At 34.2% G+C, this 10,403-nt stretch overlaps 1 long non-coding RNA gene across 1 annotated transcript; it reads left to right on the top strand.

Annotated features, from left to right (window-relative positions):
* Window positions 1-6,769: 6,769 nt before the first annotated feature.
* On the top strand, window positions 6,770-9,694 carry LOC117330822. Its single transcript, XR_004533411.1, has 2 exons — window positions 6,770-8,196; window positions 8,234-9,694. It is a non-coding gene; the product is annotated as an uncharacterized LOC117330822 (long non-coding RNA).
* Window positions 9,695-10,403: the final 709 nt, after the last annotated feature.

Genomic DNA, 10,403 nt, shown 5'->3' with positions numbered 1-10,403 from the left:
AACGGACTTAGATCTGTGCAGAGACGTATATATCAGATCTCTGATATGAGTAATATGTATTTCTTGTTAAAATATGTTGAGTAGATACTATGAAATAACACCCCAAGACACTTTATTAAGAGTCTAAAGTTTGTAATTTCATCTTGAAAACGAAATCCACATTTCTATAAAAGCCCTAGGCATAATGTTAGAGAAATGTATGCCGATAAAGTGGAATTTAATATGTCAGAAGATGAAAGTCCTATCACCGTGCATTTTGTCAACTAATATCTCCGGGATTATACATATTCATTAAAACAGTCACTAGAACTGTGGAGAGTGCATATGGGCTTGTATCCATTGTGTTAATATGTATCGCCGTCAAAGTTTGTAATTATAATTGTGCAATTATCTTAATTGGATTTAAATTGTGCTCGGGAACGTTCATAGGCCAATTAATTTATCGTATTACACTCTATTGAAATATATATATGTTCATATAATGGTGAGATATCCAGTTTTAGGAGCCACGATAGCTAAGTCGGTTAGAGCGCCCGGCCACGTAACCTCGGGTGAAGATCCGCGGTTCGTGGTTCGTGGTTCGAAGCTCCTCGCCCGTGTCGGTTTAAGTGTCTCAGTAAGCTGAGAAACAAACCAGTCTGTGTTTGTGTCCCCGGGCAAGACATTTTACCCTAATTGCCCTGGACGGAACGCGACGGGTCTCCCATATGTTATTTAGTGAGGTAGTCACCAACTACTACTAGGAGACCCCGCTTTAAAATGTCCCTGGCTGTTTACGGGGCGATAAATCAAGCAAACAAACAGATACATTGTACCTATAGGGTAAATACACACCAGATACATATCCGTTCAATAAATTAAACATTGCTTATCATACAATGTATGTAAGATGTTTTCCTTCAATACTCTTTAACGCGACAGGTCAGCCATGGTGCCATTTTGTAACATATACCATTGCACAATCATGTTTTTCATGAACAGCGCATGTTTTAAACTTCTTCATGAAATGGTCATGGCCATCTGAGTGCTGTTACTTTTCGGGTTGGTCAGAAATCCAAGATGGCCGCAATGGCTGCCATCTTGAAAAAAAACAAACCCCGACACGTATTGCGGCGAACATGGAGGAGTTCCAGAGAGTGACCAGGTTTAATCACGTCGCATAGCCTCACACGTAGGACGGGACATTTTATCTTACGGTTTTACAGAGGTTTAAAGCAAAAACTGTATTTGAACACGGACTCAAAGAAAAAAACCCAAATGATCAATCATTACGTGAAGATGAGATATTTTGATTAATAATTAAGCAAGTTATATTTTTCAAGAGAAAATGGGAAAGGAGGTGGTACAAATGCAAATGTCTGTATATTGCTGTGACTGTGAGCGTATGTGGGAAAGAAAGAAAAAAATGTTACACATTTGTCATTGATTATGAATTGTACCTATGATGTGAATATTGTTGTTGTTGCTGCTGCTGCTGATTATGGTGATGATGATGATGATGATGATGATGATGATGATGATGATGATGATGATGATGACGATGAATGATGATGATGATGTTGATGATGACGACGACGACGACGACGACGATGATGATGATGATGATGATGATGACTGTTAAATTATGATGACAGTAGTGTGCAGGATGATACATTACAATCATTGACTGTTAATGATGATATATGTTTGGAAAATAAAAAAAAATATTTTTAAAAATATTTATGAAAATGAGCTTACGGAATATTGTTATATTGCTATTTATGTCAAAGATATAATGAAAGTGGATTTTTACATGGGATACTATGATGACTATGATGTAGATTTATTTGCATGTATTGCGGTTAGGACAGAATACAAATGGTAACGGCGATGTCATCAGGGTGATTTTGATGGCAGAACTGGTACTATCGATGATTTTATGAACGATGACGATATCATGATTCCTAACTGTTATCAATCCTCTTCGACAATAATGATAGAATTAAGATACATATCACGGTATGTTAGAGCTACTTAAAGATAATATGACAAAAAAAAAAAAAAAAAAAAAAAAACAATTGTAGTTAGTTAAAGAGAGGGGACAAAGAGATGGATATCTATCGAAAACATACTGGACACAGCTAACATAAACCTTATTGTATGACGTAACTTTGTTTCATCAAGATTGTAGCCATGGGGGTGTTCATCTATTGCCCATTCCATTCCGAACTGTAAAGCTCGATAAACATCAATAATCACTCGGTTGGAGGTATTACCTTTTACAGTGTCCGGTGGTATAGTATACAATTATTGACCATATAGTTGTTCACGTTTCGTTATTTTAGATTTTTTCCAATCGAGAGTCGTTAACACGTTCTCTGGTCACTCTCGTCTGCTTGTCTATAAATAGCACAAATGGTCATATTAAATGAGATGTATTTTTAATTAGAATGAAGAGAATACGACATATTTACACAACTTGTTTGAACGATTTCAACCCCGTAGTTTGGTTTAGTATTATCAGTGAACGTCCTACCAACAGCGACTTGAATGTGACACGACAGGGTGTCACGTGGGGAAGTCACGTGGGGAAGTCACGTGGTCTGAAATATCGTACGCACACATTTTAAAGATGACGGCTTCCAGTTTGGATGAGTTTTTGTTAATAATTCAGGAAAAATTGAATTGAATTTGATGGGAATAGTCTCAGATAATACTTCATTATGTCTAACTTAATATAAGCCAAACTCACCCGAACTGAGGCCGCCATCTTTTTGCGCGTACGATACTTTCAGACCACGTGACTTTCCCATCGTGGGCCGTGTTGCTGAACTAGACAAACCCTAGTTTGATACAGATTGTAAGATTAAATATAAAGACTATGAAAATGTACATCCTGATTTTACTTTATCTGAATTTGAAGGGACTGATCTTAACATTATATAAACACAACAGAAATTGAAACTAACGCGAGAGTATAAAGATCAACGCGACAATATGTACAACTTTAAAGGAAATATTAGACGAAATTATTTTAATATTTATTGCTCATATTTTGTAACACTTTCATCACATTAGGTTTTAGAAACGATATCCACTAATATGCCTAGTGATTGAATGTTTGTGATTATTGATATACATGTATGCGTAATTTGCATTTACATAAACAGGTATTGCAATATATAGTGGAGATGAATAATGATTAAATCAATGCTTCAGTATCTTTATATCGTTCTTGTTTTGTAATGATTTGAAAGAATCCCTACGCTTGTCATTAAAGGCACACAGTTGTACACGTTTAAGTTTAACTTGTATCCCTCGCTTCTAATGGAGTACATTTCGCACATTTTGTTTTGTTTATCAACCTCTGGGTTGCGAGTTCGAAACCTACGTGGGGCAGTTGCCAGGTACTGACCGTAGGCCGGTGGTTTTTCTCCGGGTACTCCGGCTTTCCTCCACCTCCAAACCTGGCACGTCCTTAAATGACCCTGGCTGTTAATAGGACGTTAAACAAAAAAACAAACCAATTGTTTATCAAAGAGACAAGAGCCGCTTCATGATAGCTTTGGCAATGATTTTGGCTCTACCTGTTTTTCTTTCAGCGAATTTGTAATGACTCTTGAACAGCATATTGAAAACTATGCATTTTGGCACGGAGGCCAACACATTCTGTGGTGTCGTTTTGTTGGTAGCTGAAATAGGCGTAACTGGACAGGATAAAGCTATCTTGAAACATGGCGATAAAATGTCGGTATAGAAAACGTGGCAACAAATAGTGTCTGTGAATGATAACTCCACCCTGTCTCAATATTTTGGTTTATGGTTTTTGTAATACAATTCATACACGATTGACCAGTATTAACGGGTTTGAGTCAGCAATAAATTAACTTAGCGTTTTATATGCAGATCAATTATTCGTAGGAAATTTTAAACACTTTTGTTTCTCGTATGAGCGATTTTGATATATACCTTGTAACGGACGTTTTTCTATGGATTTGAGTTGTTTATCAATTAATAAACAACAACAACAACAACAACAAAAACAAAACAAAAACAAAAACAAAAAACAAATAAAAAAACAACACACCTCTCTTTCGAAATCATTCTTGGAGAGCCTTCTTCTGTGGTATTGAAGTGGACGCATTTCTTTAACCAAGGCAGATGTCTAAATCCTTACACCGTGGACTTTTGTTATTGTCAGACCTCGATCCATGTAGAGTGGTCAGTTTCTATGGCGAAATATATATTCTGTCTTGTTTTCAAGGATAGGAATGGATTTATCTGTTTTTACGCTTCAAATCCATACATGCTTAAGTACATTGCTTGCGGGAGACAACTTCTACTCCGAGACGATTTTACTTTCGTGGACCAAATGTGATCGATCATTGTGATCGTGATCTTAAAGTCTCGTCCACGTCCAGACCCAGTTGTTCAAAAGGTGATTAGCTTAATCACTTGATTTGTGGAAACTTCATTTCTCATTTGTTGCAAAACCTGTGAGTATATCATCTTGAAATTATGCCAGTTGGAGGAGAATTAAGAATTACAGAATTTCATAAAGATTTGACAAGTTGCATCTACCAGAAATTATTATATAAGGATTTGAAAAATGTTGTTGAAATGTGATTAGCTTAATCACGTTTTGAACAACTGGGCCCAGATCAACTTCAATGGCATATTTGACGTCAGTGTCTTTACGTATTGACAATACGTCAGACTTATAGACAGGGAGGGACAATCAGATCCGGGGATGTAGGGATCTTTGACGTATGCATACTTAATGCAAAGCATCGAAATGGCCACCGAACTCCTTTCTCAAAGAACAGGTTCATATCCGAGTCTGTGAGTAATTCCAAGCGAGCATCCGTCATTTTCAGGGTTGCCTGCCATGTCAGTCCCGGGGCTTGTAAAAGTGGGCGGTGTCTAGTATTTTGACACGTGATTTGGAAATTTCCAAACACGTCGGCGAAACACAGCACGTCCATTTACAGATATTGACCCATTTAAAAAAAAGTTTGGTTGTTTCCAAACGTTTCGCGCGTGCTCGTAGTCTTTCTGTGACGCATATGTTTTATCGAATTCTTTTGCAAAATATTTGAATTTAGACAACCCTTCATTTAGAAGGTTTTCTGTAAGAGTTTCCAGACTTTGAGACAACTCGAAAGGAATCGATGACGCGAATATCACCCACACTAAACGAAATGTATTGTTTTGCGGCCTTTAAATAAACCTATACTTTCGCATAGAATGTAGGCGTCAAATCCTTTTTAAATTATGACGGGAACGAAAGAGTGATATTTGAAATTGAGCTTACATTGCGTGATGCCCCGCGAAATATTTCGGTAATGTGACGATGATCAGGCACTTTCAGACATTTTTCATGAATGGGCTTACAAGTTGACATGTTTAATGGTTCTTTGTAGTTCAGTGAAATGTCTTCGGGTTTTTTTCTTCTTCGTTAAATTCTTCTTAAATATCTTGCTGACACCGAGACCCGACCTCTAGAGATGACGGGGGATTTGGTGTAGTTACCGTCAGCAAAAACGTCTTGGTATGTAAACCGGAACAGCTCGAATTTTGATGTTCAACAGTACTAGAAGTTTCAGGATTTGTAAGTCACGTGTCCATTTTACATGCAAATGCCTCAAAATCTGCATACATAGTATATTCACAAAATCTTCGAACTCAAAATCATTGTTTTTCATTGGGCAATTCGACGCTAGGGGGCCGTGTTTGGAAACAGCGCTCGATATGATTGTGTAATATATTTTCACGACCGAAATCTTGAAGGCAGTTACGACAAAAAAAAAAAAGATTTTATTTTTGTGTTTATTTTTATTCTTGACAAGAAAGCCTTTCAGTTAGGAGAGACACAATAGTGGGTATTTTTGAAAAAAATATTTCCTGAAGGCAACGTAAATTGACTACAAGACTCGCTTGTCTTATTTTCGTGATGTATAAAGGATATAAATATATATTCTCATGCCCTAACACGTCAAACGGGTTGTCTTTTTTTCGAATTTAATCGTCTGAGATATGGAGATAAGTGGTATCAGTCATGAAAAGGTTATTTGGTACATTTCGAAATGAGACACACGCTCGGGAGAACGTCCTGGGTTGGATGGATTGACGTCCACCACAACATATGTCTGATGGTCACTGGTGATGTTTACTATTCGTTGCTGTCTGAAAGAAGTCGGATACTTATTCAATTTGAGAATCGTTTGTAAAATCCAACTAGATCCTTTATGAATATATTCCTGGAATGATGAGGCGAACATTTTCTGAAATTAAGCATTTTAAACAGGGGTTTTTTCTCACTGGTTTGGGATGGGGCCTTTTTGTCTCATTTTGGGAAGAAAATTGGTGAATTGGGAAAGATTTTTTTCAGGAGTAAACTTCAAATTTTGGGAATTTGGCTTTTAATATGAAATAACGTTAACGGCCCCAAAAAGTTCTCAGAAAAAGTCCTGGTTTATTGTATCATCAATTTATTAGTCTTAATCTATTGCAGACATTTCTTGAGCTTTGGCCAATCCTCATTTTAGCCTATTCATTCTGGAGGAAGTGAGTCCACTATCTCAAACTGAAAGTGACATCTTCATGAACATCTAAATACTGTATGATAACATCTGTCTAGGTGTCCTGATCAGAAGTGAAATCTGGGCACTTGTGTAACTATTTGTTTTAATGTTACTGTAATTATTTCAAATAATATCCATTTTATACACATAAATATGTATTTTGAACAAAAAACACAAAAAACAAAACAAATGTATCATTTTAATAATTTTATTTTCCTATTGCATTCTATTAAATGAATGGCAACATAAAATAACAATATCTTAGAGATAGACCATGGTATATTGTTAACTATGAGAAACTGACACCATTAGCCTAATGAATATTCATTATCACTGACATCCTACATAATAAATATTCATTATCTCTGACATCATAAACTTTATGAATATGCATTTTTACTGTCATGGTATAAACTCAATGAATATTCATTATAAATGACATCATACACTTAATGAATATTCATAACCTGTGTTATGCCAGAGAAGAAAAAGCTCACACATTGAAGTCGTAAAACCACTATCACCCACATTTGCAGAATTTTCTACCAAGATTACATATATAACACATAATGATTATACAGAGGAGTACAGGTAAATGAGGAAAATATCAGACTATTCAAACAGCCTCATGAATATTCAACAAACAGGTATAGCCATCATGTCCTGTGCTTTGGACAATACATACAGGTACATTCAAGACAAATATTTAAAAAGGTGAGCAAATTATCTACATACATGTAATTCCACACAGCTATGAATCTGAAGAATCCTGATTTTTTGTTTTCAAACAGGACCTTTATGTCCTTGATTCATACCCTTCTGTGACAATGAATATTCAACTACAGTAGCTTAATTCTAAAATGGACTATGACAAATCTTGTCTCTATATACTTAATCACAAATTAAACTCAGTTGAACAGTTTTGTAGCGGAAGCCTTCACACAAGGAAAATTTGAAAGTTTTGGTGAGGCAATGTTCAAATAGCCATGTGGAAAATAAATTCAGATTCTAACTATGCTGCTTAAGATTTCACATCACAGAATTGTCATAAATAAGTTTTAAAAAAGTCTAACAACGTTGATCAATAAAATCAATATATATATACTGGGAATGTGTAAAAGCAACGAGATCCATATCACAATACTCACGAATATCTAACAATGTCTGTTACAAGGGCAGCCATCTCAAACTTAGGTAAACTCTCAATAAAATAACGCTTAAGGTAACAATGAAATAAATAAACAAGGCAACAACAACAACAACAATAACAACAATAGATTGAGAATTTTCAGAATTATATACAATACTGTAGTATATCTTACAGGGAATGGAACAGCATAATTACAATACCATGTACAGGTAAAGCCAGGTAACTTAATGAGACAACAGTATCTAATACATGTACAGTACAGGTAAAACCAGGTAACTTAATTAGAAAATAGTATATAATACATGTACTGTACAGGAAATTCAGGTAACTTAATGAGACAACAGTATCTAATACATGTACAGTACAGGTAAAACCAGGTAACTTAATGAGACAATAGTATCTAATACATGTACAGTACAGGTAAAACCAGGTAACTTAATGAGACAATAGTATGTAATACATGTACAGTACAGGTAAATCCAGGTAACTTCTAATACATGTACTGTACAGGTAAATCCAGGTAACTTAATGAGACAATAGTATCTAATACATGTACTGTACAGGTAAATCCAGGTAACTTAATGAGACAATAGTATCTAATACAGGTAATGTACAGGTAAATCCAGGTAACTTAATCTGACAATAGTATCTTGTACTGTACAGGTAAAGCCAGGTAACTTAATGAGACAATAGTATCTAATACATGTAATGTACAGGTAAATTCAGGTAACTTAATCTGACAATAGTATCTTGTACTGTACAGGTAATGCCAGGTAACTTAATGAGACAATAGTATCTTGTACAGTACAGGTAAAACCAGGTAACTTAATCAGACAATAATACCTTATCTATGTACTGCCTACCTGCAGCAAACCTTCTAAATATGTATGTTCTCTATCGATTGAATGATTGTACAAATTGTTGAAAACATGTCAGAAAATTGACAAACAGTATTAGAATATATACATTAAAATATTAATGTAAATGATTGTAATGTATGGGACACTGAGTTTTATAGAGGCGTTGGGATAGGAGACAATGATTGTTTTTATTTGGTAACTATAAATTAAAAAAAATATTGTAAAATGTGGTAAATAATTGTCTATACTATCTTGTTTCTATCTAACAGTAAAATATACAAAAATCCAAGAGTCACAATTAAAGATGTTACGAAATAAATTTTAAAAGATTATCATGAATTTTTGAAATGGATTAGATTACTACAACGCCACCTTAATGGTCTGCCCTAAATATAACATATAGACTTATTGGTCTAGCCTAAATATAACATATAGACTTATTGGTCTAGCCTAAAAATTACATATAGACTTATTGGTCTAGCTTAAAAATAACATATAGACTTATTGGTCTAGCCTAAATATAATTTAAAGATTTATTGGTTTAGCCTAAATGTAACAAAGATTTATTTGTCCAGCCTAAATATAATATCTAGACTTATTGGTCAAGCCTAAATATAACATAAAGATTTATTGGTCTAGCCTAAATATAACAAAGATTTATTGGTCTAGCCTGAATATAAGATAGACTTTCATTACTACTTGTATCAGAGACATTCCTAGAAAAGTTCACACAATTTATAAAAAAAATTAAAAAAATTAAAGTAATTAAAAAAAACCCAACATTATCTACCAGTATTAGCAAGTTTTCAGAAGAAAATTGTAATTTTCTGTTCACATTTTTTTCAGATATTATCACAGGGACTTGACAACCTGTAGATATTATAACTGCGGTATATGAAATGAGTGGGTGACATTCTATTCATCTGTTACTCAAAATTGATTGACATTGACTATTTACTACAATCTGCTAACAGTTCATTGCTTAAATATCTGGACTGTGGTTTGAAATTTTTGCCAAGATTCTGTGGATAATGTTATAGAGCATAAAATAATCACTTAAAGATAAAAAAAAAAAAAAAAAAAACTTAACAAAACACATAAAAAAATTCTTTTAGTAAATTCAAATATCTACACACATATCTGACACACCCTGTCCCCGAGTTCTTTACAAATTTTCAATAGTCCTTTGCAGAAATGTTTGAGGAAATGTCAGCACTTTTTTCTGAAACACCAATTTTATTGTGCTTTTTGAGCACTAATCTCCAATTTAAACACATAATATATGTCACACATCTGTACAGTGGAGATGAGAATACACTGCTATTGCTGTTTTACAATATTGAATTTTTAGTATCAGAATAAATGTGTTGACAAATAAAATTCTCTCAAACAATTTGTAAGTATAAAATATGTATTGATGGAAGCATTTGCAACTTAACAAACATTTGGAGGATTTGGAAAATGCAATGATTTTACCAATTTCCACGAAAACGCTGATAGACATACTGAAAACACAATATACAAATACCTAATTATACATACTGTTAAAATTTGTCTTTGATATGAAATAGGAGATCGAAGCATTGATTGGAAAACATTTTGTGATAGTACTAAAGATTTTATTTTTGGATGGCTTTTTCTCTACTTTTTTTTTATGAAATGTAAAATTACTTTAAAAATAGGTAGATTTACCTGTACCAGTATTTAGAAAGCCATAAAAAAAATTGACATCATCTGTTTGTAAAAGAATTATTTTAGATAAATCATGACATCGACGAAGATCCTCTGCACCGATCATCAGGGCCATTTACATGTAACATGGGTATGCAA

The sequence above is a fragment of the Pecten maximus genome, chromosome 7 (assembly GCF_902652985.1).
Source record: "Pecten maximus chromosome 7, xPecMax1.1, whole genome shotgun sequence".
In the NCBI taxonomy this organism is placed as follows: Eukaryota; Metazoa; Mollusca; class Bivalvia; order Pectinida; family Pectinidae; genus Pecten; species Pecten maximus.
This window is presented reverse-complemented; position numbering and strand designations above follow the sequence as displayed.